Source organism: Hippichthys cyanospilos, chromosome 13 (assembly GCF_059441005.1).
Source record: "Hippichthys cyanospilos isolate Australia breed blue-spotted pipefish chromosome 13, RoL_Hcya_1.0, whole genome shotgun sequence".
Lineage (NCBI taxonomy): Eukaryota > Metazoa > Chordata > Actinopteri > Syngnathiformes > Syngnathidae > Hippichthys > Hippichthys cyanospilos.
The window spans coordinates 1,476,552-1,504,076 of NC_142381.1; the positions used below are offsets into that span (position 1 = coordinate 1,476,552).

At 43.2% G+C, this 27,525-nt stretch overlaps 1 protein-coding gene across 2 annotated transcripts in view; it reads right to left on the bottom strand.

Annotated features, from left to right (window-relative positions):
- Window positions 1-27,525, bottom strand: part of LOC148413369 (uncharacterized) — a 156,641-nt gene that overhangs the window by 116,323 nt on the left and 12,793 nt on the right. For both annotated transcript variants that reach the window (XM_088431772.1, XM_088431771.1), the window contains exon 2: window positions 6,721-6,852. The gene's annotated coding sequence lies outside the window, so the exon portion shown is untranslated. The remainder of the gene's footprint in view (window positions 1-6,720; window positions 6,853-27,525) is intronic.

Below are 27,525 nucleotides of genomic sequence, written 5' to 3' on the forward strand. Positions count from 1 at the left end.
CGCAGGATGATATCAATGCGCGAGAAAGTGGAGCAGGAGACGCAATCCAAGAAAGCGGAGAGAGAGTGAAAGAAAGACGCACTCGCTCGCACACACATAAAAGGCTTGAGCTTGCGCTTGAATCTCAATAATGGATTAGAAAGCGGCGCGTAAAGACCGGTCCAACAATAATGCAGCAAGCGTGTTGTGCGTGTCTCAGATTTGCAATCTCCCCTCGTAAAATTGTATTTTTTTCCCGCACGGGTACCCGGATGATGGCAGCTTGGCACCTCCATCCGGGGGGGAGGAAGGGCGGGAGGTTCCGCCATCGGTTGAAGTTTGATCTCGGATTGATTGGTCACCCCCCCCCCCCCCCCCTCACGCACGCACACACCTCTCATTGAAGAGCATTTGCTGGCTAAGCGGAAGAGGAGCGCTCTCTAAGAGGATCACCCGACACGAGCAGGTCCCCGACGCCCTTTGTCACGCAAGCGAAGCGCACACGCCCCTGCGCGCACTTTTGCGCAAACGCAACACGCAGCGGCTACTCATATGCGCGTCTTTTGTTTGTTTTGGAAAGTGAATGAGACGGAAAGGCTTGCTGGGATTTTTGCGCGATAACGCGCAAGGGCACTTGAGCAGATGATCGGACCGCCTGACACGTGACCAAACACTTCCAAGACTGCCTGTATGACCAATTTACCTCCTTTGAATCCATTATTAAAAATAGTTCAGTGCCTGTTATGTTTATTTTAAACCAAATAATCATTCACAATTATATTTGAAAAAAAAAATCATGCACATCCATTGCCACAGATATACATATATATTAGGGCAGGGGTTTCCAAACTTTTTTCTGTGAGGACCCCATACAGAAAAATGTGAAGCCATAAGGGACTTTAACGCATCAAACACAGTAAAAAAAAAATTAGTACGCAACACACATTGTCTAGATAATGTAGTTATTTAAAAAAAAAAACTGCTACTTCAACGCTTTAAACTACAGATGATGAGGTAAAATAAAAAAAAATTCCCCACACTTTTAAAGGTGTCTACCCTCAAACCTTATTATTACCTTTTTAAATAGCATTTTGGGCCATGTTAAAAAAAATTTTTTTTGCAAGTGCCGCCAGCCACATGAATGTTGATGGCGGGCCACAAATGGCCCCCAGGCCGTAATTTGGACACCACTGTATTGGTGTACAAGCCCATACCTCAACAATGTAATAAGGACAGGGAAAAAAAAAGTCTCCAATGTCTCTGGTTTGTTTGTTTTTGTGGCATCTTTTATATGGCCAGAAGCAATAGACTCAAGAATTTTGACTTCTGCTGTTTGCGGTTGTGTCACGTGGTTGCATAAAATACTTTACATTGTTAATAGTTTTGTACAATATATGTTCATTTCAAACCAAGTAATAGTTCACAATAATATGACAAAAAGCACAGTGTGTGCACACGTATACGTGTGCATTAGGGGTTTCCCAGCACAAGCTAATAGGCACTGTAATGAGAAAAAATAAGTGCATCCAATGGTTTTTTTTGTTTTGTTTTATTTTTGTACAAAACTAAGCATTTGACTCAAGAATTTGACTTCAGCTATTTCGGGTTGTGTTGTGTTTTGCGTAGAATATAAAACACAGTAGTTGCTTCTTTTTGTATTATTGTGTGGCTTTGTGGTCCTTTAATAATTCCAATAAACATCTTTTATTCCTCCGATTCCGCTCGCCTGAAAATGCGATTAGCTCAATCTCGGATCAATTGATTGGGACATTCCTAATTAAGGACTTAAGTACTTTTTTCTTATTAATTCATCCCCCCCTGCTCGGCTTTTGAACGTAGGCAGCAAAAAACACCTCCAATCCACGCGAGCTGCGTTTTCTGAGGCCGTTTTGTCATGCGAAGCCATTAGCACGTTAGCATAATGGCTTTGTCTCGCCAATTCAAGTATTCCCCCTTTCTATTTGCATTCAGGAGGTCGAGCGCATGGCCTGCAGGCGGGTGCGGCCCAACAAGTAAGTGAAAGTGTGCCAAAACTTTTCATGCGTGACGTCACTCACTTTCTAGCGCGTTACGGGGCAGAATTTAGAAGGAAGTGGAAAGTGACCAAATACGTGAGCGCTATACTTGTAGGAATAGAGTTGGTCCTCCGTGGATGACGTCACCGATTCCCTTTACAGTGTGGCTACTTTTGCCACCTCAGGGGTAAACAACAGACGACTCGCAATCATCGAACTTCAACTACAGTAGTGACGTCACCAGCTGATAGATGAACTCATATAGAGTGGGGGCATGGCGTTAATTCCCTAACATCTGGCGAGGCAGGCAAGGCTTGAACAAACTTGATGAATTTCTAAAACCCACGCTAATGGGCCCCCAGAGTTTGTGTGTGTGTGTGTGTGTGTGTGGGGAGGTGGGGGGGGGGGGGTACCCCCACCCACTCCTGCATGCACAGTCAGCCAAGCAGATGTTCTCCTATTGTAGTTCAGCTTGTCTTGTGCAGACATATTCTCAAGACAGAGCGAGAGGGAGAAATGCTAAATGGGCAATTGACTCTTTGGGGGCTTTTAATGGGGGCTAAAGAGGACGCGTTGAAAAGCGTGGCACGCAAATATTTGGATTTACAGTATGTCCCCCTACATGGGAAGCGCAGCATCAAAAACTACAACAGGAAAGGGAGCCACTCAGCAAAACGTCATTCACCTGAGAGCAAATTTGAAACCTCACACATTCATCTACTCTTCAGAATAAAAGAGGACAATGTTCAATCATGTGACAATAATGGCGCATTTGTGAATGCATTTAGTCATAGTCCTGTAACAACATGACTAGACATGGACAGACAGACAGATTGATAGATAGACAGATAGCTGTCTAGCTAGCTTGCAACTAGTAGTCTATCCAGCCACATCCATCCATCCATCAGTTTTTTTTTTTAGATTCAAAAATGCTCTGCGCTTGTTAGATGCTACTTGGCTGAAAAGATATTTCGCCATTGACAAACGGTTGAGACCCAGTACACTAAGTAATGGTGTCACGCCACAGCAGAAATATGATGGCGTGCGTGCGTGCGTGACCACAGACACTTGGGAGTGAGCGAATAAAAGATTGGAGCATGAGGTCTAATCAAAAGACACGCAACAAACACAACAGGAGCGGATTTTTTTTTTTTTCCCCATATGTTGTGTCGCAAACGCTACATGATCGGAGGTCATTTTTTTTGTCTCTTAATGATTTGCTGGATAAGGAGCAACAGCGACAGCAGGTTGGTTGCCGGGTGACGGCTTCAAATAAACAGCGGCTCGGCTGCTATATTTCACCTTTGCAAACCAGACAAGACTTTCATATATATATAAAAGTCTTGTCTGGTTTGCAAAGGTGAAATAGAGCATATATATATATATATATATATATATATATATATATATATATATATATATACACACACACACACACACACACATAAATGAGCACTGATACTAAAACGCCAAAACTAGTCTAAGGTTCAAAGTGCATTTACAAGAAACGAGCAAAAACCAACATATATTCACAAATATAGCAGGAAAGTGTATTAAAATAGAATGAACTTACATGTAGCATCCGTCATCGACTTTTTCATATTCCAACTACTGATAAATCTTAGTCCATTTTGCCAGAAAACACCACTTTTTACATTGAATGCTGGTTTGTTTAGCTTCAACATGTCTGTTTTGTTCCTCTTCTCGATCTCCCGTAACGTTTTGTTTTCGCCTTTTACTTCCTGGCTCATTGTTTGGGCCTAAAGTTAGCATGTTTTAGGCGGGATTTTAACAGCTAACAAGATCCTGGAGACAAGATCTCAGGTAAAAAAATCAAACATGGCGGATGAAGTTGTCAAAAATATTTGTATGACGTCCAGTTCTGCTGAATAAAAGAGTAAATGGACGACCATTCATATTTTGACACCAGAAATGTTTGACACATCACGTTGTTTTGAAAGTATGCGTACCTAGGACGCAAGGAGATATATATATATATATATGAGAGAGTAGACCAATTGAAAAGTAATTGAGGGTGGGGGGCAGGTGCCGAGCGACCTCATGCCAAGATAATGTATAGCGTCCATGGTCGGCTGTCCAGCAAGTCAATCCCAAGCCTCTTAAGAGGACAGCTTTACAACATGGGACAATCACCTGCGCAATAATTGCCTTTTCCTTTTTGGCTTCTCGTCAACATGAAGAAAAAGGCGCATTGTTGCTCACCATTGCTATTCAACAGCCCCAAATAGGCTTGATTATTGTTTTGTAATAAGAAAGAAAAAAATGGGCCAGAGGATGGGGTTCAAGCAGGGCTGGCAAAATAGCGGGCAGCATGGAGAAAAATCCATTTCCAAGTGGACTGGACCAATCAAATCATGGTATGTGTTTATATAACTTTAAAACAAGTATTAATAATAAAAATGTCAAGTTTTATACTTAAAATCATCTCGTGGGTCGGGGCAAACCCGTTGGCGGGCCAAAACCGGCCCACGGGCTCTAAGTTTGACACCCGGGGGTTCAAAGCTCGCACTGGTGTGATTGGCAGGGCCCCCCCTAATAAAATGCACATTTTCCAGCAGGCGGCGAAGAGCGGAGGTGGTAACTTAGCCGCTTTGCATGAAATATTTTCATCTGCATTTGAGCGGACACTCGATCCGTCCCCTGCCATGATGACCCGGGACACCTTTTGCCCGCGGATGGGCCGCGGGAGCCTCAAGGGGGAGGACTTGCGCAGAAACCCAAAACCTCCTTTGATGGGATGCTCACTTGTTGCTAGAATAAACAATAATAGTCACCTCTTTTTTTTTAAACAGGGAAATAGCCCCTCAAGCCTCGTGGACCGATGCTTATTTTCTTTGTGGACGTCGTGTCATAATTGTTTTCAAATTGTCACATGGAGAGCATTGAAAATGTGGGATTTAAGTTGAGTTCTCAAGGGGTCACGCCAGTACTGTCCTGGACCGAGAGATTAAAAAAAAAAAAATCCCTGAAAAGGAAGTACAATTTTCTCGCTGAAACTCGCTCCAGTGAGTGACATTTTGATATTTCACCCAGATGGTGATAACGTGGCAAAGTTGAAAATGGTGGAATCACTTTGTTATCACATTTCCATGAGCGTTGGCTAAAATACTCCAAAAAATGATGTGGAATTAAAATACTGCATGGGGGCTAATGCCATGACAGGAAAAGTTCATTTTCCTTTTCAAATTAAGAGCAAATTTATTGGAAGATAAAGCATCTTAATTCTAAATTGTGTTTTTGTGACTCCGTTATAAAATGTTGTTTGCCTTTATTTTGTAAAGTTTTGTATGGATGCAAAAGAAAAAACAAAAAAAAACTTGCTGTCTACCTTGTGGAGTTATTGAATAAAATATGCCTAAAGACACCACTCCAAATGTAGTTCAAGCCAAGTTTTGACGCACAAAATACAATAATTACTGTAACAAGATCTGTGCCAGCAGCTCGTGTTAGCTGAGCTTGTTCCAACATCATTTTCAATCAAACAAGTGAGCAGACTGAACCAACGTCCGAGTCCATCTTTCGCACACAGGAATATGACTAAAACCGGAAGATTATCATGTCTCCAATTGGAAAACACGGAAAGGTTTTCCATCTCCATCTAGGGGATGCATAAATCAACCCTAGCCACTTCTGTAGCTTCTATTCTATGCACCTTATAATGCGGTGTGCCTTATATATGCAAACACTTTAAAAAAAGGCCACTTTTAGAAGGTGCACCTTATAATCCGGTGCGCTTTATAGTGCGTAAAATACGGTATGTAACATAACATAGAACATACTATAATTTGACCTTCAAATAAGAGTGTGCCCTATTTTTGGGGAATTACGGTTTATATTCTTTGATTGTTTATAATGGCACTAAATGGGGAGGCTAATAAGAGTTTAAGGGTGCAAGTCAACCGCTCGGCACTTTGTTTTCTTCCTCGCGGGCCTTCAATTATGCATGGAAGTTGCCTGGTGTGTCAGCTGCATGAAACGCGGCCCGCTTCATCCATTAGCCATGAAGGAAGCTGACGTAAAATGTGATCCAAGACGTGACACCCTCCCCAAAAAAAGAAATAATAAAAAAACTCAATCCCGGCACCTCCTGAACACAAAAGTTGGACTTTTTCCGCGGGACATTCCACAAATGGGCATTGGCGTAAAATAACGGGATGGAGTTCGCGGGGACGTCAAAGTGGCGCGGCGCGGCGTTTTGCACGCTGTTTGTTGTCTGAAATGGCGGAAGGGGAGCTTGGGCCATAGTCTTGGGAGCCATTTCTCTGTTTTACCTCAATAAGGTGAAATCTGGGGCACGCGCACGCTCTTGCGCTAGTGGGAATCAGTGGAGTGTAAAATTGCAACAGCAGACAGGCGGCATAATAGCTCGGAAGGGGGCTCACCCCGCTCGCGGGACGTTTTTTCTAATGACGCCATTAAAAAAGGGGAAAAATTATGAATTTCTCCTTTTGTCTGTTTTGTCCACGCGGCGCCAGCTATTCTGAAGGACAGGTGTGTTTTCAAAACTGGGGGGGGGGGAGGGGGCGCTCGCTTTTCCGGGATGTGTTCGGGGAGACGGAATCCACGCAAATCAGATAACACAAACATGTACACTTCAATTACATGCAGATTACCACAGTCTGGTTCTGTACCCAAATCGGAGCGATAATACGTCTGCTTTCAGATCAAGCCCCCCCCCCCTCCTCCGAAAATCCCAGAAACTCACCAGTTAACACTCCCGCTGGCACCGAATTCTAATATTTACTCCGACTTGGTCCAACTTCTGATGGTTTTAGTCCTCTGGGTGCTTGAACGGGTCCAAGTCCGACATTCCGCACCTCGGTGAGTCGTCAAGGTTCTAGAAACGAAGCAGAAGAGAAAATGTTATTTTGCAGGGATTTTAATCACTAATGATGCAGAATACAAAAGGAGCAGCCGAACTTTACTGAACACACACACACACACACTCAAATCTTGAGTCGGTCACTGATACCAAGTACCAATACCACTAGTACTTTTGATACACAAAATTAATTTGAAAAAAACTGAACAAAAGATAATTACAGCCAACCATTTTCCCTAAAAATCACATAAATTTAATTCATTCATATTCTATTATTATAATAATTTGTAATGTCTAGATAATCATCGTAAAACGGCTCTGAGACAAGTGACAGACATCACAGCCCTAATATATATATATATATATATTATAAATATATATATAATGCTACTAATGTAGCAATTTGTTTATAAGTATACGGTACTTATTACATTGATTTATTTTATCATTTATACAATTTATATTTGTCAAAATAATTGATTATTTTTCATTATTCAGTACTGTTTATATATATTATAAAAATAGACACTGTATGAATCTTTATGTGATATATACAGTACTGTTTTCTGCATGATACAATATATGTGGCATATAAATATGGATACAGTATAAAATAGGAAATAATTACATATGAAAAATAGAGTACTGTCCATTTATCATATAATTATTATACAGTACATATATATGTACATATACAGTATATATTTTTAAGCACGTCAACTAGGTTGCTAATAGAGCACTAAATGATGGTTAATATTTTTAAAGCCCACGTTATCGCAGCGCTGTTAAAAAAAAAATGTCGGTAATAATCCCGGCTTGTCGTCAGTCATAGAACCCGGCGAAATCTGCCTAAATACAGTAAGTATGTTTTCCTGTCCCGGCAAGCCCATCAAACCAAAGCCCGAGCGCTTCATTAGGAACATTTAGCGTTTTGAGATTGTTTTGATGTGTTCTGGCGGCAGACGGACTATTGGCTAAGCATCGGAAAGAGCAGACAGACAGACAGTCCAAGCCGGTTTAGCCTTGTTTAAAATTATTAATCCACTTCTAATTCCAGCTGGCCCCCTGACGGCGTAGGCCCCTATCAAAAAAATCAGCGCCTCCATTGTGAAGCCTGGCAGAAGGGGGACTGGGCGGACTTTTTCTGCTCCAATCCGTTTCTAGAGGTTGGCCGATTAAAAAAAAAAAAAAAAAGAATCCCCCTCCCTCACTCGCACAGCAGGGGGATAACGGAATCATTAATTCCCCATTAATTTCGGGGGGGTTCGAAAAACCCTAAATGTCGACGCGATGTAGTGCTTTAGATTTAACAGAAAGAACGGAGCGACAAGTGCTATTGATGGCCAAAAGGAAGAAGCAAAACAGTACAAAAATCGGAAGGAAAGCTTCAAATTGGACCAAATAAATCGAAGAAAGAAGAAAGGGGAGGTTTTGCTGGGGGGAGGGGTCCTGAAGATGCAGGAGGGATCATATGGTGACAGCATCTATAGAATACTGTATGTCCATTGTACATGGTCCTTAGCATGACGTCCAAACGGGACTTCTGTGGAAAACGTGGACCAGAGAATTGTATTTTTTCTCTGTGGTTAACGGGGACCAAAACCCCGCACAAAAAGTGAAAAACCACAAAGTACCATCACCCTTCCCAGAAATTTTCTGCATGTGTATGTGGGTACCTGAAAGCATTTACACTTTACATTTTGAAGACAAATATGACTCCTGTAGACATATTTACCTAGATTATAAAACCTTCTACAGTAACTGTAGTGTTATCCCTTCCCGTTTCCATCCCTTGGCTCAGGGAGAGCCGAGGTCGTCCTCGTATTAGCGTCGCCCGGAGCCTGTCGCTGACCTAACATATCAAGGAGAATTTACACTTGAAATTCCAATTTATTACAAAGGAAATCCAGCTAAGAGATTTACAACTCTCTCTTTATGAGGACGACGGGCACTCCTACAAGAAGCGTTATTGGGTCCTGGCACGACCATCGACCAATGAGGGCAGGAGTTGTAATCTACTCCCACCCGGGAATTTTATCTCCCAAGTACCTCCCAAATATTGGATGAACCTTTGTATAGGCCGCACCTTTAATGTCAGACCTCCAGAGGGGACAAAGACAAAGACCTGCTACTGCTCCGGCTCTTTACAAGGTAAACACCGTACCGGCAGCAATATGGGCAACTCGGCGGGGACATGAATGAGGGTCGCGTAGCCCTCCCACCGGCACCGGCAGCAAACGAGGGCCCCTATCATCATCGTCCCTTTCGCAAACACACACATGAACGCAACACAACACACACAGCGTTCATGAGGCCATTATAGCTGTCGCCGCCGCCGCTGACGGCCTTTCTGGCCGAGTGCTTATCGCGTATGCAACCGACCATTAGCAAATGTCACGCGCGCGCACACACACACATATATATGTGTAACACATATATATACGTATATATATACACATATATGCACGCAGGCTCGATTTTCGCCAAAGGATGTCCAATTACAACTCATCAATGGCCGAGAAGCAAAAGGCAATTGAGGGAAAGAAAAAAAAAAAAATTCAATGCTTTTTAATTTTTTTCCCCAATTGATTTCCTCGCTGCTATTTCCGGAGCGCTCACAGATTGACGGCGCTACAACAAAGAGAGATTGTTGGGGGTGGGGGGGGGGGGTACTAATTAATTAATTCTTTATTTGTTTCAAAAGTTCCCCCCCGGGTGGTGACGTGCCCCGCGAATGTTACAGCAGACGGAAAATTACAGTGCGGGAGACAGTGAGTGACACGTGAACGGAGGCAGAGTGGGGGGGGGTCAAAGTCAGCGGGCACGGGGGTGTTGGGCGTGCCATCCAAACATGCCCGTGCCCCCTTTTTAAAGCCATGGCAACATTGCACACCCCCGCCACATTCCATTTCAACAAAACCGGCGTATTAATAATGCACTCATATGTGCGCGCGAGATGGGGGATGTGTCGTCGTGGGGGGGGGGGTCCATTCAAAGTTCCAATTTTCCCAGAAACAATCCTGAAAATGGCAGCCAATTTATCCCAGCGAGGGGGCCGAGCGTCCACCTCAATGGATGCAAACTGCTCAGATCTTCCTCCGAAACATAACAAGCTTTTGTCCAAAAAAAAAAAAAACCCCCCCCCCCCCACTCCCAAAACGAATAAGTAGGGCACGCAGAGAGTAGGCCAGTAAAGACCGGGTCATTATTGATTTGACAAGTGAGTGAATAATTCATCTGGTGGAAGGCATCAGCTGGAGCCCAGCGGTCACCACGCTGGCAAAATGTTTCCCTTCAGTCGTCTAGCACCCCGAAATACGCGACGTCCCTACACTCCCCGACGTCGCTTTATGGGAACCTTCTCGCCGCTCCCAAATGCTTCCTTTTTTTTTTTTTTTTTGGAACCCCCTCCCACCCCTCCAGATTTCGTATGATTTGCCCGGCCAAGTGCTGCTTAATTTACGATCATTTCCAGCTTCCCTGAAGCACTTGGCCAGCGGGACACAAGGACAGCTTTATGCACGGGTGTAATTCACACACTCATTGGCGCTGGCCCCAGCAACTGCCTCCCTGCACGGGAAGACTGATTTACACGCCGCCGCCAGAAGAAGAAGGAAGATGTCAGAAAACAGACACTTTGCGCGAGACGCCTCATAATACGCCGTTAGACGCTCCCATCGAACTTTTTCAGCTTTCGCGGCGGCCTGCTAAAAACGTCGCGCTGCGCATGCCGGGCCAGTAGTTGGCGACAGAGGAAAGAAAATGCTTGTACGGATTTGTGTTGTGATTGGATGTCTGTGAGATTCAAACGGGGTTTACGGAGGTATCGGGGAATCTAAATGGAATGCTTTTTCATTCCGCCGTTAAAATTTTCTTTTCAAATTAGTGCACTATTTCCCGCATCGGATTATAAGGCGCACTTTCAACAAATTACCGATTTTTTAAATATTTTAGTATATAGGGCGCACCGCATTATAAGGCGCAGAGAATAGAAGCTACAGAAGCGGCTGGGCTTGCGTTATGCATCCACTAGATGGAGCTGAGCTAAAGGGAACGTCGATAAAACAATCAGTTGAGTCAGTCAAACTTTATCAACTCATTCGCTGCCATTGACGGCTAATGACATTTTTACTCGTTGAATCGTGAATAAGTGAACTTATTCTGATCGTGCAAAGACAGTCACTACAATGATTAAGTCCATTTAAATTATTGAAGGATATACAGTATGTTATTTACTGCCATTGAATTATAGGGTGCACCTTCGATGAATGGCCACCAGGTTTAGATTATTTGAAAGAATATATTTAAAACTCAAATACCAAACTTAAATTGAATCAAATTGCTACCAAAAGCCTTAAATTTGCATCGTAACATTGTTTCATTGATGTAAAATTAATTTCATAAAATTCAGTTTTTGCTTCCTGTCCCAATATTTTTTGCTTCAGATTTGGAGCATATGTCTTCTTTGAATGGCGTCGAATTACAAAACAGAACGCGCCCATACTTGACCTTCATTTTTTGGGAAAAAAAAAAAAAAGAAGTCTATCATATGTGGGGAATTACGGTACCACGAGAATGATGTGATATGATATCACACTTGTGCAGTATGATCCAATCCTTTGATGTTTACATCAAAAGCATTTCACATCAAGAGGAAAGCATTGAAAGAAGACACGAGGGAGCTGAAATTTCACCCTGATGGTGACAACATGTCAACGCTCAACACGGCATGACCCCTTAGTTATCACACTATCCCTTGGCAAAAACACTGCCAGGATGATGTGGTAGAAAACGACCAAAAAATGGTCAAAATACTGCCAAGTGTTATAAAAAAAAAAAAAAAAAAGGAATGCGAGGAAACGATGATCAAAGTACTGCACAAGTGAAAATATTTAACATGGAATTGCTTGTTATGGTTCACATTTCCCACGTTAAAAGTAAAACGGCGGTAGTTTATCTCCATTTACAGCGGCCCCTTTTACAACCTTTGCTCTGACCGTTTGCGACCCCCCCGGCCTTTTGTAATAATCATTTTTTTATTCGGCAGTTAAGAGCGATTAACGAGCGGCGCGATGTCGGCGCGGTGCGTTCGGGGGCCCGGACGCGGCGCTGAAAGGCCCGGCCGTCCGCGCCGCCGCGCCATGGTGTCAGGATGCATTTGAAAGTGCAGTTATTCAGCGCTTTACACACTCTCGTAAAGCGCCGACATGGCCCGATAATGAGAAGCATGAATGGAAACTTGCACTTGCCTCTGGCCCTGTGTGTGCGCGTGTGTGTGTGCGTGTGTGTGTGTGTGTGTGTGTTTGCGTGAGTGTGCGTGTGTGAGATCGGAGAGAGGAGGAAGAAAGGAAGCAAGCGCAAAAGAAACGTTCGCGCAGCTGCTTCCCAATTCGCAACGAAAACGTCACTCCGATCGACGCTACATGCTAAATGCTAGCAAAACTTGTCTGAGAAGAAACCGGATCTCATTGTTTTAGTTAGCTAGAATGTTTACATAAGCCAAAAGTGTTGTGAGGTCAGCGGGTTCGGGTCAATCAGAGAGGGCCCAGTTCAAAGCAAACACGGTGCATCAGCGTTTAGTTGTTACGCCGCAGACAAATGAAATAAGCTGCCAACAAATATGTTAATTCTAAGTGTACATTGCTAACTCTACTTTCGAACATCTCGTGATGAAAAATTCAGCTTACAAAACGCCTTTTTGTATCTTTTATCGTTTGCTTCTTTTTCATTTGGGCTTTTTCTTGTGTGCTGTATTTGCTTCTTTTTTGGTGCGCTTTTTTATTGTGTGCGTCTTTATTCTTTCATATTTTCTGTTTGTGTCTTTTTTGTTTGCTTCTTTTGTCTTTTGTGCTTTTTCTTGTGTCCTTTTTTACTTTTGTGCTCTTTATTGCTTTTTATCGCGTGCTCTTTTTGATTGTTTTTTTCTGTCGTGCTCTTTGAGTGCATTTTTTTCTTGTTTGCCTCTTGTTTCTCGTTTGCTTTTTCCTTACTTGCTTCGTTTTTGCACGCCTCCTTTTATCCTTTGCTTTATTTTATCACGCCCTTCTTTTTTCTTGTGTGCGTCACTCTCGTAAGGCATTTTGTTTGCGATGACCTTTTTTTGTTCGCTAAGTTTTTTTGTTTGCGCGATTCGCACTTCGGGGCCAAACGCGGCAAAACGAGGCCCGTTTGCGTCCGGCCGGGCCAAAGGGACGCTTGAAGAGCTTCTTTTGAGGCGCTCCTTAATGTGGTTAAGTGATCTCCTCCACAATCGGGACACTACAAGAGGCCATCCCCGACAAGCGACCCCCCCCAAGCCCACGGGCCTCTTTCACTTTCCATCTCGGCCCCCTGGCACCCATCCGGCTAAGCGATACCCAAAACATCGGACGACGGAAGCCGAGGGGTGGACGGCCAACCGACTTTTACCCATTGTGACGAGGACTTTAATTAGCCCCGGTAACATCGGAGCGGCTCCCGCGCCGTTCCCGCTTTGCGACGCCATCCGACTCGGCGGCCGGGCCAGTTTGCCAGGGTAACATCAGGCGGGCTTGACATGAAAAGCCCCGTGACTTTGCCCAGGGGAGCCGTGTGAATAAAGCGGCGGGGGCCCGAGTTTGAGAAGGTGCCAGAGAGCGCCCATGCAAAACACGACAGCGGCGGCCGAGAACCGCTTGGACTCGGGACAACTTGGCCGGTGGCGCCAGCCGACTTAGCGCTCACTCGCTTGAAAAAAAATTAAATAAAATGCTTTTCTCCTTGTGGCATTCTGAAAGAAAATGTTGGCAAATTGATGACCGAATTTACTATAGGGTTGATGCAAAAAAAAAAAAAAAATGGCGGCCATCAAAAGGAAAGTTTAGTGCTAGCGGGCTGAAAAGCTTCCATCCAAAGTGGCATTGGGCTCATCTCGAATGAAAAGAGATGGCGGCGGTGTTGGGTGGGGGGGCGAGGGGGGCGTCTTTTCTTCTTTTCTCTCTCATTCTTAACTCTTCCTCCTTTCTCTCTTCTTCTTGTCTGTTGAAACATGTGGTCAGCTGTTATGCTTCCATGTGGTCAGATGATCAAAGCTGCAGGGGAGGGAGGGGGGGCGGGGCGGCGGTAATTGTCCCCCTGCCGAAGCCTTGCCCCGGCCCGGGATCAGGATCCCAGCAGGTGGGGCCGGGTTCGGGGCGGCGGGAGGGGGGAGGGGGGGGGGGGGCGTCCATGAGAACGGAGGGAGGACAGGCTGGAGGAACGCAAGAGGCCCGACCCGCCAGAAATAAAGACTTCCTAAGGCCTGCCCGCTGACAACAGAGCCCCAAAGGGAGAGTGAAAAATGAAGCCTACACACACAAGGTTTGGGGGGGGGGGGGGCATTAGGGAGAGGGCGAGATGGAAAAGCATAAGAGAATAGGATTATAATATTTGCTCAACGCAAAGAGAAACAATTGTGCGCCCATTTCACAGTATCTTTTGAAATGAGCCTGTGTCGAATCCGAGAAGGGATTTTTTTTTTTTTGGGGAGGGGGGAGGAGGGGGGGGGTTACAGGGGGGTCATTTGATGAAAAATGAATGCCGTTTGCTTCACCTGCTAACCTCGGCTTCTTTGATCTCGAAATCTTTCTTGTGTCACCCTAAGAGACGCAAGGAAAACACAACAGGTTTGCTCACTGGCGGAATACACATGGGGGGGTCTGGGGGGGGGGGTCCCTTACGCATACCTGGCCCACTGAGCGTTTACCTGCGAGCCGTGAAATCTCGCAGGTTGGACTCCTTTACATGAAGGTAGGAGCACGCAAACACCCCTGTTCGTCCATCATCCTGATTGCCCAGCACGACTCCTCAGACACCCCCCCACACACACACACCCCCCCCGCCGCCGCCCAAACACCCCCACTTTTCCACACACATCCTCAAGCAGATGGCTTTTTTTTTGTTTTTTTGTAACTGTCTGCTTTTCTCTTCTCGCACAGAGCTCTGATCGAGCAAAGTAAATCCCCGCCATTGCTGGGTGGAGTTTTTTTTTTTTTTTTTCGATCGGGGGGGGGTAAGCTGGACAAATGGTTGGAGGTAGCAGAGCAAAAAAAATGGATTAAGACGAAGCTTTTCACTGATTCTTCAAAACTATTTTGGCGGCCAGCCCGCCGGGGTTCCCAAAGGTCACTTCAGGGTGTATGTGATATTTCACTAGGGTTTCTGAGAGCAACAGCATGTTTAATATGTTTCTTTTCAAATTAAGAATAAATCAATTGGAAGATGAGGCAACTTATTGCTGAATTCTGATATAGTATTAGAGCATAACTATATTTTTTTTCTGTAGGTGTCAGCAAATCTAATTTATTATTTTTCAGTGCAGTGACGGAAACATGTTTCTTTTCAAATTAAGAGTAAATTAGTTGGAACATGAAGAATATCATTTTATTCCGTAGGCAACAATACGTTCAATTTAATACTTTCACGAGTCAGAAATAACACGTATTACGTTATTACTCATACTATAAACATAATTCCAATTTTTCAGACACCATTGTAATAGCATTATTTTAAAGTTTTTTTTGTTTTGTTTTTTTAAATTCTCCATCCAAAAATATTTTGGACTGAATCATAAAGACACTGAAAAACAAATACACCGAAATACAGAGCACAGCAAGTATGAAATATTCAAATGTCCTTATTATGGGACTAAAGATGAATTCTTATTTTTTTCCAATAAAGAAGGTAAACATTTAAAAATACGATAACATTTAGTGAGAGCGAAGCAGATTGATATGAGAAAAGAAAATCAAATGTCACCTCTTGGCTCTATCCAGCCAAAGGTTAAATTCTTGACTCCCCGCTGTCTGCCGTCATTAAGTTGCCTAGCAACCGTCTGCAAGCTATAATTAGCTTGGCAAAATCAAGATTTCCATTTTGTTAACACAAAAAACACTTTTCTGAAAAGTGTCACATGTTCTTTGAAAGAGACTCCGAAAGGCGTGCATTGAAATATGTTTTTTTTTTTTTTGGCACTTTGACTGTCACCGCTGAGTGAAATGTGCAGCTGTTAAAACATATTTTAAGTAATAAAAATCCCGAGATGGCGAGGCGGCTTATAAACCTGTGAGCATCCTTCAAATATTATTAGCATGCTTGCTGCCAACTTCTGATTTCAAGGGGATTTTTTTTTGCGCTTCTTTGTTTCCGTCATCTTTGCAGGGGCGAGATTCCCGAAAGGAGTAATCAACAATTTATGTCTGCAGCCATCCGCCCACTTTATCATAAAAAAAAACATAGGTCGCTAACTATATGGAAACACTGATATCACTTTTTTTTTTGTAAACATAAACAAAATGGGGTGGACTATGTTATATTTGCTGTGGTCTTCTACTTTTCATCTTGACTCGTTTCTAACTCACTAGCCACCAACAATTTACTCCGTAGAATTAGCAAACATCAAATTGACTGACGCTACAGGTAAACATTGTACACATTCACATCAAAACACATATGTAGCATACCACTTCGGGCTGTCCTGTCTGACGTTAGCGTTGTTAGCTCATCGTGAGCACTTTGGCAACGACATTACACAGGAAGCATGCCGCATGACCCCAAACTAAACTAAAGTAAATTTACATGCTCAATATAATCCCCAAAATAAATATTATTGCTCCTGTGGACTGGAAATGTCAAATAAAAATGTACAAATTAAAGAGCGCAAAAGGTGTCTCTCTCTCTCTCTCTCTCGACCCCAAAATGAACGATTTCACATAGTTTCAGTCTGTTTTGCTAAAGTGTTTACATTATCGCCAAACCGTTGGTGTGTCCTATACACAGTAACATAGAAAATACCAGAATTTGACCCTAAAATTAAGAGTGTGTCGTATTCCCAGATGGATCATCTTGGGGGAATTAAAGCAGTTCTTTTGTTTAAAAAGGACATCGATTAAAAAAAGAGATATCACATAATTTAGGGGGTGCTTGTAAATCAAATTACCGGTGCTTGATCACCCTCAAAAACAGGTGATAAACGCCGATGCCCAGCACGTCTAATTACCCCACGATGACACATCAGGTGTAGCGCTATCTGCTAATTCTATTGGCCAACCGCAGCGCTCTTCATTAAAGCTTCCTCCTTGACGGGTCGGCGTTTCACCTCCAAAATGTAGGCCAGTAGAAGCAAAGACGGAAAAGGCTTTGATTGTACCGGGACGCAAACGTGCATACGTGCACAAGCGCGCCATTCAATGGAAATAAAAAGACGAGGGGAGGAGAAAAAAAAAAAAGTCAACAACTCTCCTGAGTCTTTCAAAGGCTTTCGTCTGCGAGAGCGCGTGAAGGATTTTAGGAAATCACAGGCGCGCTGCTCGCATTGTGTATGTGCGTAAAGTGTTTTCGGCAGCTCTGGAACCCTTGGAGGGCTTTAACAAAGATGGGGAAGATTCTTTAAGCTGGAAGCGCGCTTGATGTCGGGGTATTCAAGGCGTCGTTCCTCCGGCTGTCACTCAGCGCGGAGGTAGAGGTGTGCCATTAAGCTCTCACAACTTTCAGGAAAAACCCAGAACAAGAGGGACAAGGACACGCCGCCCGGTGCGCGGGAAAACATGCGTCTTCTCTCCGGTCTGAGCGGGAGAAAAAATTAGTTGGCGAGCTGACGTCATTTGATTTTCAGTAAAACCAGGGGCGGCGCTACAGGGTGGCCGGGGCTTTCCAAAGCCACCCCAATATAAGGTATTTTCCGCACTATAAGGCACACCCTCAATTAATGACATTTGAAAACTTTTTCCATATATAAAACGCACCGGATTATAAGGCGCACCCTCAATTAATGACATATTTGACAACTTTTTCAATCACAATATAGTAATACTCAAAGTAATAACGATAATAACTCAAATAATAACTCTATAGCATAATAACTCAATGTCAATATGAGCAACCTTGTTCAAGTGTAAACACACAAAAGCTGACTTTATCAGTCCATTCCCCGTCTACGAATCCCAATCTCAATATTGATCCGCATATAAGGCGCGCCTGATTATAAGGCGCGCCATCAGTTTTTTTAAAAAATGAAGGCTTTTAGGTGCGCCTTATAGTGCGGAAAATACGGTAGATAGATATGATAGAAATGTTTCTCACATATATCATAATACCCCAAATACAAGACATAAATACAAGCCTGTGTACAATTTTGGGCTCAAATTCTGGTATTTTCTGTTACAAAGCGCATCAATACTTTGGCAACAAACTTTAGCAAAACAGAATGAATCTCATCTTTTGTATACATTTTATATTTTCTGATATTTCCGTCAATTTTTGCCGGTGTGGCTTACATACCGGTGCAGCTTATAAAAAAATATGGCAATAAACGAGACATAACTTTTACATGACACAAGGATGGACTCGGATGTCGGTTCAGTCTGCTCGCTTCTTTGATGGAAAATAATGCCATGACAACATAAGCTAACTCGAGCTGCTGCTAGCTGCAACTAGCTCGTAATTATCGTAAGTAAGACTACTCCTGATATAAAAATGCACATCTGAGCTTCAAAACTTGGCTCATGTGGCTGACGGATCAATCTTCCTTGAACGACGTCCAATAAAAACAACTCTAAACGTAAAGTTACCGTTTATAGGACTCATCCATACTTTCGTGAGACTTTTATTTGGGGGCTTACGGTACTATTCATGTGTCGTTTCAAGGTTAGTTTTAAGGGTTTTTTTAAAATGTTTTTTTTAATGTTTTTTTAATGTTTTGAACATCTATAAAAGTGCCCATAACTCCCCGGAAGCGCCCCCTTCATTCGCACCCGGGCGGGTATCACACGTCACTAACGGTCCCCTTTTGGTCCCCATTAATTGCCCAACGATTATCTTAACGCGGAGACGCCGGCACGTCTGTCCGGCGGCAAAAGCGACAAAGTGGCGGCGGACGGCGAGAGGAGAAGTTTGCTCGGCCTCCGCGTCCTGACGGCGGAGTGACGAGAAGACAAAAGCGGGGGCAAAGGGGAGTGTGACACCACTGTCTGTTGACTCTTTGGAGTATTTAATTAGCCCTAATCCAATTGAGGCGCACGGCTTCCTGTTAAGAGAGGTGCAAAGGTTCGAAATAAACAGCTTATGCGACTATTAAAGCCGACGGATATAGTCGACGGCCCGCGAGGAAGATAAAGCGTTGACCTCGCCGATACAACTCAGGAAAGTCGGCGCCTCGCCTCGAGTCGAATTCACCTCAGAACAAATGCGTCCACAACCTCGCAGATCGACACCACCGGCCTGCCCTCGTGCCATCTGTTATTACGTGTTATTAATAGAGTTAAAATCTTGAAAATAGCTTGGAAAAAAAAACGTAGCTCCGAGTTCAGGCTCGATCGATCGGTCGGAAATCAGGCCAGATTGCTTATTTCCCAATCGGTCCGATCGCTTGATCGGAAACGGGCCTGATCTTTTGATCGGAAAACACTGTGGAAATTGGGCCTGCCAATCACATCAGAAAATCAAAACCAATCGCTTTCAATGGGTCAAATTGGCAATAAAATATTCTAGTTGAAATTATATATACAGTGTACACTCACTCACACACACACACATATACATATATATACATACATACTTACACACACACATATATATATATATATTATATGTGTGTATCCACACACACACATATCTATGTGTATGTAACACGTACGATGGTTTAAGCGCTTTGTTTTGTTTTTGTCATTGAGGATTCCCAGCGACAACGATAATACACCAAAAGAAAACAAAAGTCTGGTATTTGCTATGCACGGCGGCGGCTATTGTCTCCGTCTTAAGATCGTGATGCATTTGTGATGAAGAATGAGCCGGCATGAGCCAAAGGTGTCAGCTTGCTCCCCGTCTCGGAAGCATCCAGACGAGCAGACACGGCCGTCCAATTCGGTTGCGTTCAATTGCCGATGGAGCCGTCCAGTCAGTCTGAGGGGCACAGTTGGGAAACAGTTGGTTGATGCAGAAGGCGCGCTATTGAGGAATCACTAAAGCTGACTGATCAAAAAAAAAAAGGACATTTTTATTCGAAAACTGACGACTGACAGCAGACGCTCAGTACAGCGCTTGCCTATTATCTATTTGTGTCCACTCTTGTGTCCCTTTCGTCTCCCCGAGACAACAAAGTGAAATGCATAGCACCCAAGCATGAGCTAGGACTTGAACGGACAAGATGTCCTCTAATGAGGAAACTAGGATGTAGTGTGGTGGCTTTAACAACCCCAAAGATACAGACTCAAACAAATGTCCACTACGGTGGACACAAATGACTTGGCCAACAGAGCACATGAGACATCACGAGAAAGGTCAAGATCTCCTCGAATGAGCGCATTCAGACCTAGTTGTGTAGCTTCAATGAGTCTAAAGATATAGACGGAAAACAAATGTCCACTACAGTGGACACAAACAAAAATGCCATACAAGCACATGAGACATCATTGGAAAATCCAAGCTGTCCTCAAATGAGCACACTCAAACTTAGAAGGGCGGCTTCAATGAGTCAAAATATATATACCGAAAACATATGTCCACTATAGTGGACTCAAATGACTTGGCCACCTGAGCACATGAGACATGAATGGAAAGGCTAGGTAGTCCACAACTGAGGACACCAGAACGTAGCTTCAACGAGTCAAAAGACATAAATCATTCATTAACGTCCACTACAATGGACACAAATTAATAGGCCACTCAAGCACATGAGACTTGTTCAGAAAGGCCAGGGTGTCCTCTACTGAGGACACTAGGACTTAATATGGTAGCTTCAAGGAGCTATAGGAGGAAAACAAATGTCCACTACGGTGGACACAAATGAATAGGCCACCCAAGCATAAAACATGACTGGGAAGTTTCAATGAGTCGCGAGACAGAAAAGATCCATATTAAAAAAAAAAAAAAGCTCTAGTTTCTTCCTTCACCTTTTCAATTGACTGGTTTAGGGGGAGAAGGAATAATATATCCATATATATGAAATATACGCATTGTCTGCGTTTCTCTGATTGAAGCTGATCAAATAAATAAAATAAGTGGAAAGATGGCCAACTTGAGTGCACATTTACTCAAAATAGAACAACATTCAGCATTAGCATTAGCGCATTACCAAGCTAAACATGCTAATGAATCTCTGGGACGAGCGTCCTGGAACTTGCGCTGTCCTGAAGGAGGAGCGCTAAGAAAACAAAGGCAGGGGCAAAGGGCATTGCGACACCTCTGCTGTTGACTCTAAGGACTATTTCATTAGCCCTAATCCAATTGAAGGCGCGCGGCTTCCTGTTAAGAGAGGTGCAAAGAGTTGAAATCAACAAGCTTGCTCAACTTGTCCAACAAGTCAACTCTCCACGCAATCCACATTGATTTGTCTTATTGAAAAATAATCAACCAATACATTTAGGGCTAGATGAAAACCGATGTCGAAATAATAGCGGGTTCACCAGCAAATTACTGTGCACTGTTTTAGCTTTTTCGGCTACGCTAATGTTTACGTTGGCGCTGGTTAGCATTAGCAAAGTCGTGACTTGCAAACTGTCCTGTATTGTCGTATATCAGGCTAACCCCTACATCGGCCTCAAATGCCCTGTACTGTCTTTTCTGAGCGACATTTTGTATCGGAAAATAATGTAACTTGAGATTTGTTGATTAAAAAAAATAAGTTAATTTATGAACATTTCATTCAGATACGAACCGGTCTTTGCAGACAGGGCCCGCGTTCAAATCACTGTAACTTATGAAATGTTTGCGCGAGCAACGCAATTCCAAAGGATTCTGAAAGCAGAGAGGCGGAGCTATATTTCGATGCCAAATACGTTGCGGTGATTGGGCGATTTTAAATTGTGGGGGAGGGAGAAGCCGTGCGTCGTAGGTAAGAAATACGCAGGAGGCAAAAACATGATTCGTGTTTCTCAAATCGTCATAACTCCCGATCCGTTTGTGTTAGCAGCGTAATTCCAACGGATTACGTAACCAGAGAAGTGGGGCTTTGCATTAATTTCACATGGGTACCTGCCAGGTTTTCACGTGTGAGGGAGGGGGCGGTGCTGCGCCGTAGAGGGAGGAGACAGGAAATGACGCATGTTAACCCTAACCTTAACCAGACCACCATAACACCTGAACGGTTTGCGCTAGCAAAGTCATTCCGACAGATTCCGAAACCAGTGAAGCGGAAATTGCGTCGATTCTGCGTCGATTAGCGCACTAGATGGCGGATTTGCACATGTGAGGGAGGGGGAAATGACCCGCGTTTTTCAAATGACACCTAAACCGTTTGCGCTGCTACAGTTTTAGTATTTAAGTGTTAAACCGGTTCATTTATAAAACTGTCATGAAGTTATGAATTAACCCGCGAATAAAGGTATGACTGCACGTGCCTCGGCCTTCATGAAAACAAACGGATGTAAACGAACCATAAATAAAACGCCGGCTGCGCAGCACACCACAAAGCCTGACATTAAGCAAAAATCGCAGGAAGCGTGTTCCCAAGGATACCGACGTTGCAATGCCCCGGTTGCCTCTTCTTTGCTAGCACACTTATCATTAAGCAAAATAGTCATTTACTGGAGCCAACGGCAAGGGAAAGCGCCGGCGAGCGCTCTCCGTCGTCCCCGTTCTCGCTAAGACCCACGTTTCAGGTAAGGCTTGATCTGCCTGGAAGCTGACCAAGTTTTGGTGAGGAGGGAGCGGGAGCGCTGAGCCAGATGCTAAGCTAAGATAAGCTAAGAAGAAGATTGAGACTTTTTTTTTTTTTGCTTTGTTTGACAGGTGGGCAAAGGAAAGCCGTCTGTCCTTGACAAGCGCCGCCATGCTTTGGAGAAGGAAGAGCTGGGTGCAATCCTCTACCGTCAGATGAAAAACACACAAACTAATGGTGCGTGCGACTGTTTAATGCCTGCGTAAATATGTATGGGAATCTGTTTATGCGTGGCCATATGGGTTAAATTTGATGAATGCGTGGCAAATGAAACAAAGCTTTGGACTGTATGGCTGCAACTGATAATTATTTTATATATATATATATGTATATATATACACTACCTTATATGACTCCTATAAAAGTTTCCTAGTGATGCTAAAACTGTATTTTATAAGAGACTTAATCATCCAACAATGGGCTGTCCCGCCACATCGATCCCAGATTCTGGACTCAAATGCGTCGTTAATAATTAATCCTTAATCTGGGAGAGGCATGATGAAAAAGAGAGAAATAAAAAAAGCACCAAGTAGCTTTTTTGGTAGCATGCAGCTGATGTAGTTGTTTTAGGAAAAATGAGTGAAAGTACACATGCAACTGTTCACCCAAATTCGATATTTTAAAAACAAACAAATTTTTAAAACCGCTGCTCAGGATAGCTTCGGAACTACATTTGTTGTGGTATCTCGTTTCGTATTATATTATATATCGCTCTTATTTTGCAAAGATGCAATGTTTCTGTTGAAACCCTGTTAAAATGTCAAAATAGTTTTTGCACTTCTGCAGGTGTCAAACTCAAGGCCCGGGGGCCAGATCCGGCCCACCGCATCGTTTTATGTGGCCCGCGAATTGCTGATTTTAATTCAAGTTTCTGTCCACAAGACCAAAATTGCAAGTTGTCGTCAACCTATTAAACAAGCATTTTTTTTTATCCCCAATCACCCTTTTGAACAGTTTTTTTTTTTACTGACCTCAGATTTCAAAACCGGATCTGCACGGTCTACAACGTGGCCCAGGATAAAAACGAGTTTGACATCCCCTGATCTAAAGACTAGACATTCAGTCATTTGCCTTCAAGAAAACAACTGTTTAAAAAAAATTGAAATCCATTGTTGACAGCTGTCTAGTTCCTCATCTTTGTTGAAATCATTGGCAGGCTACAAAAGGCCCGTTTACACAACCTGTTCCAGCTGGGTTAAATGCATCTTTACTTTGCCTCCTTGTCCTATATAAATGGCGGCGATGCACAATGAGGGGGGGCGCGCAGTCAGCAGGTCAATATTGCATCTTGGGAGGTAATAGCGTGGAAGCACAGGCAGACCATAATTATCATACAGTAATGGGCTAAAGCAAGGTACCCCTATATCCGGGGGTGCGCATCGTTTTTTTCTGGCGGGTTACTCACACGATTAGCAGGACGTCGTGTTTGGTACGTACCCTTTCTTTCAATCAAATTTTATCTGTATATCATGGCCTCTCAAAGGGCTTCGCAGATGAAAAGAGGTCATGCGGAGACTTCTTTGGAAAAAAGAAGTCATACGGAGACATCTTTTCGTTGCGAGGTACACAACGGCTGTCAAAGCTCCCGCAAGGGGAAGGAAAAACTCCAAAAGTCCAATTTGGGGAAAATCAGAAACCTTCAGAAGGGACCACAGGTGGGAGGAGCCCCCTTCCAGGCCCGCAGGTTGAAGTGGATGCTGCATTTACCAAATACACACGATTAAAAGTATTCCTTGATGTTCCCGCACGCGGCAATATCGCGTTATTCCAGCTCGCGTCTTCAAACTTTCATAAATCCATCAGTTATGCTGTCAAACTCCAGTCCTCGAGGGCCGGTATCCTGCATGTTTTCTGGTTGTGTCTCCCCGACACACCTGATTCAAAGGATTAGCTTGTTAGCAAGCTATGCAGGGTCTTGAAAAGGAACGTAATCTTTTGAATCAGGTGTGTTTGAGAGAGGTGGTAAGAAAACGAGTCGACGAAGCCGGCAATTTTGATCGTATAACGCCGTTTGTGACTTAATAATTGGAAATTGACCAGGTTTGTAAAAAGGAAGATGCCATTTTTATTTTCTAAACTTCATCATAGCTGAAAAGTAACCAAAACACTTCACTGTCCCACTTGGGTCTTTCTGATTCCCACACATATTCCGTCTTCATTCCTCGTTTTTCCAGGGCCAATCTCCATACAACAAGAAGACATACAACAAGGAACAGGCGGCGCGGAAAATAAGCAATGACCCGACAACAAGCCAATGCAAACTTAAATGGACTACACACTTAACGAGAAGACACCACACAGCTGGGGGAGAGACGAAAGGCAGGGGAAGCTGATTGGATGAGAAGGAGGGCGGGTAAACGGGCAGGTGGACAAGATCAAACTAATGAGACAGACAGCAGGGGGAAACAAAACTTGAAACTGGAACTTTGGAACATGAACGAAACCCAAAGAAAACAACAAACCCCAACCACACATGCAGCTTCTCCACCAGTTGCCTACTCAGTACAGATCGCAGTCAATCCTGTGATTTCTGCGGCGCACGCGTAACCGCGCAGCGCTCGTGCGCATCCCTGCCTATATTGGTTTTGATCATCTCAACCCACGAGGAGTCGGCCTTTGAGAGGCTCCTCGGGTGTCATTGGCCACGGGCCCCAACGGTTCAAAGCGGCGATACGGGCCGCCCGTGTCAAACGCGACCGGCGGGAAAAGTGATTGTAGCCTCCCTACGTTCGGGCTATTGTTAAAAGTCGTCGGCGGCCGACCCGGCCTGACACCGCCGTATTGTAGCATCTGATGGAAAAGTAGGCGGACGTAAAGCGAGGCCGCGACAAAGTAACTCTCACACAGAGATTTGGCCCAGATCAGCCAGAGAGATAAAAGAAGAGGATTACGCTGGCGGAATTTGCTTGCAAGTCTCCTCTGACTCGCTGCCACTTCTACAAAGTCACCTCTGACAAGGAAACCATCTGCCGCCGTGTGTGCTGACACATCAAAACCGGAAGGGAGGAACAAAAAAAAAAACAACGCGTGGAAAACAAGCTAGGTTGAACGGGGTTTTTTCTGATGGAAATGGAGTGGTGTCATTGGTGGAGAGAGTCATGTGGGTGTGTTGTCAAACGGCAAAAGCAAAGCATTTTTCTTAGGGGTGGGAATGGTTGGCTCACGCTTCCATTAGATTCCAATTTGAAGCTAGTTTTGATGGAAAACGTTTCTCAATGCTAAACCATTCAATTAGCGATTTCCTCTTTAAACCATAGACGTGCAAAAATTCGTCATACGACTTCCGTCCGCTTGGAAAGACAGAGCAACAACAAGTTTTTTTTCATCAATGACAACATTCTTACAATCAATGTAAATTGAATTGAAAGAAATGTGCTTTTTTTTCCACACAAAGAATTGTGGTACACAAATACTAGCATTTTTTCTTCTTTTTTTTCATTTAGATTTTGGGACATTTGAATGGATTCGGAATCTCAATCGTTTTTTGTTTTGTTTTTTAACATTTATTCAGTTTTGAATTGGCAATATAGCAGGTTTTCAGGAAACCAGTTTAAACTAGCCTTCTGGAATCTTCTACCTTCTATTTGATGATTTAGGATATTCATCATTTCCGACCTAAAGTTTTTTTTGTTTGTTTGTTTTGTGTGTGTGTGAGTGTGTGTGTTTAAAAGACAAAATGTGGATTGGTGAAATAGAACATTTTTCTTACCTGATGCCAAGCAAACATGTGACCGGCTTCCATTAGTCAACCAGGAAATGGAAAAACTTGAGCTGTCCAAATTGCACTCCATATAAGGTCATGCTCAATTTGGGATGTACCAAATATGACAAGTTGCAGGGGATATATACACACACACACACACACACACACACACATATATATATATATATATATATATATATATATATATATATATATATATATATATATATATATATATATATATATATATATATATATATATATATATATATACATATATATATATATATATATATATATATATATATATATATTTTTTTTTTTTTTCCCAGCTCATGATGCGGCCCTGTGCAAGGCAAACAATTCCACATGTCCCTTGTATGTTGCAATATCCTGAAGAATGGTGTATTGCGTCCGTTTTACTGGGTAGAACATGACTTGAACTTCCTGCAGAAGCTGGTAATTTCTGACCCTGAAATAGCTTATTGATTTGAAAGCTGCCCGCCCGGCCGAATGGAATGAAAGCGAGCAGTGGAGAGTGGGAGCATGAGCAAAGCTAGAAGCCGTTCAATTTGGAGCATTTTTATCGGACTTGTTAAACAAAGGCCGGAGAAGTGGGGGGGGGGGGAAAGCGGGCTTATATGAATACTGGAGGATTCGTGATGTCTGCCGCTTCGCTCTTCATTACGGCCCACTCGATTCTCAAAGGTGTTTTCCCCCCTCGGGTTGAAAATCGCAAATGTTCAACTCGTTCGATAAAATCTGTTCAAATTTAAGCTAATATTTTTTTAAACCGATTATTAGTTGTCAAGGAGGTGGATAACGATATTTAGAGCAAATATTAATTTTCAGTAAAGGGGAAAATGAACAAAAAATAATGAAATGTCCTCAAGCTTGTGTTTATTGAACAGCTTTTTAAATTTGCATCGTGTTCATTGATTTGCAGTGTTCCCTCGCTACATCACGCTTCAGTTATTGCGGCTTCATTCTATGATGGATCATGGAGGTTTACGTCACAATTTGTCTTGCGTTTTGTTCCTCTTTTTAAGCCAAACCATTCAAAAAGTTGCTATTTTATTCATTAAAAGACATTTTATAGCAAGTTTACCTTGATATTTTTCCTTTGAAGTCAGACTAGACAAAACTTTTTTAACAAAAATAAACAGACATTATAAATCTTGGATGTGAAATTGTATTAAAAAGTTCAGGGAGCTCCCAGGGTCATCAGTATGTCTTAAAGTTAAACGTAAACAATGTCTTTTTACATGGAGTGCCACAGGGTTCAAATCTAGGGCCCATTTCATTTTTTTTTTGTACATGCTCCTCCTGGCCGCTG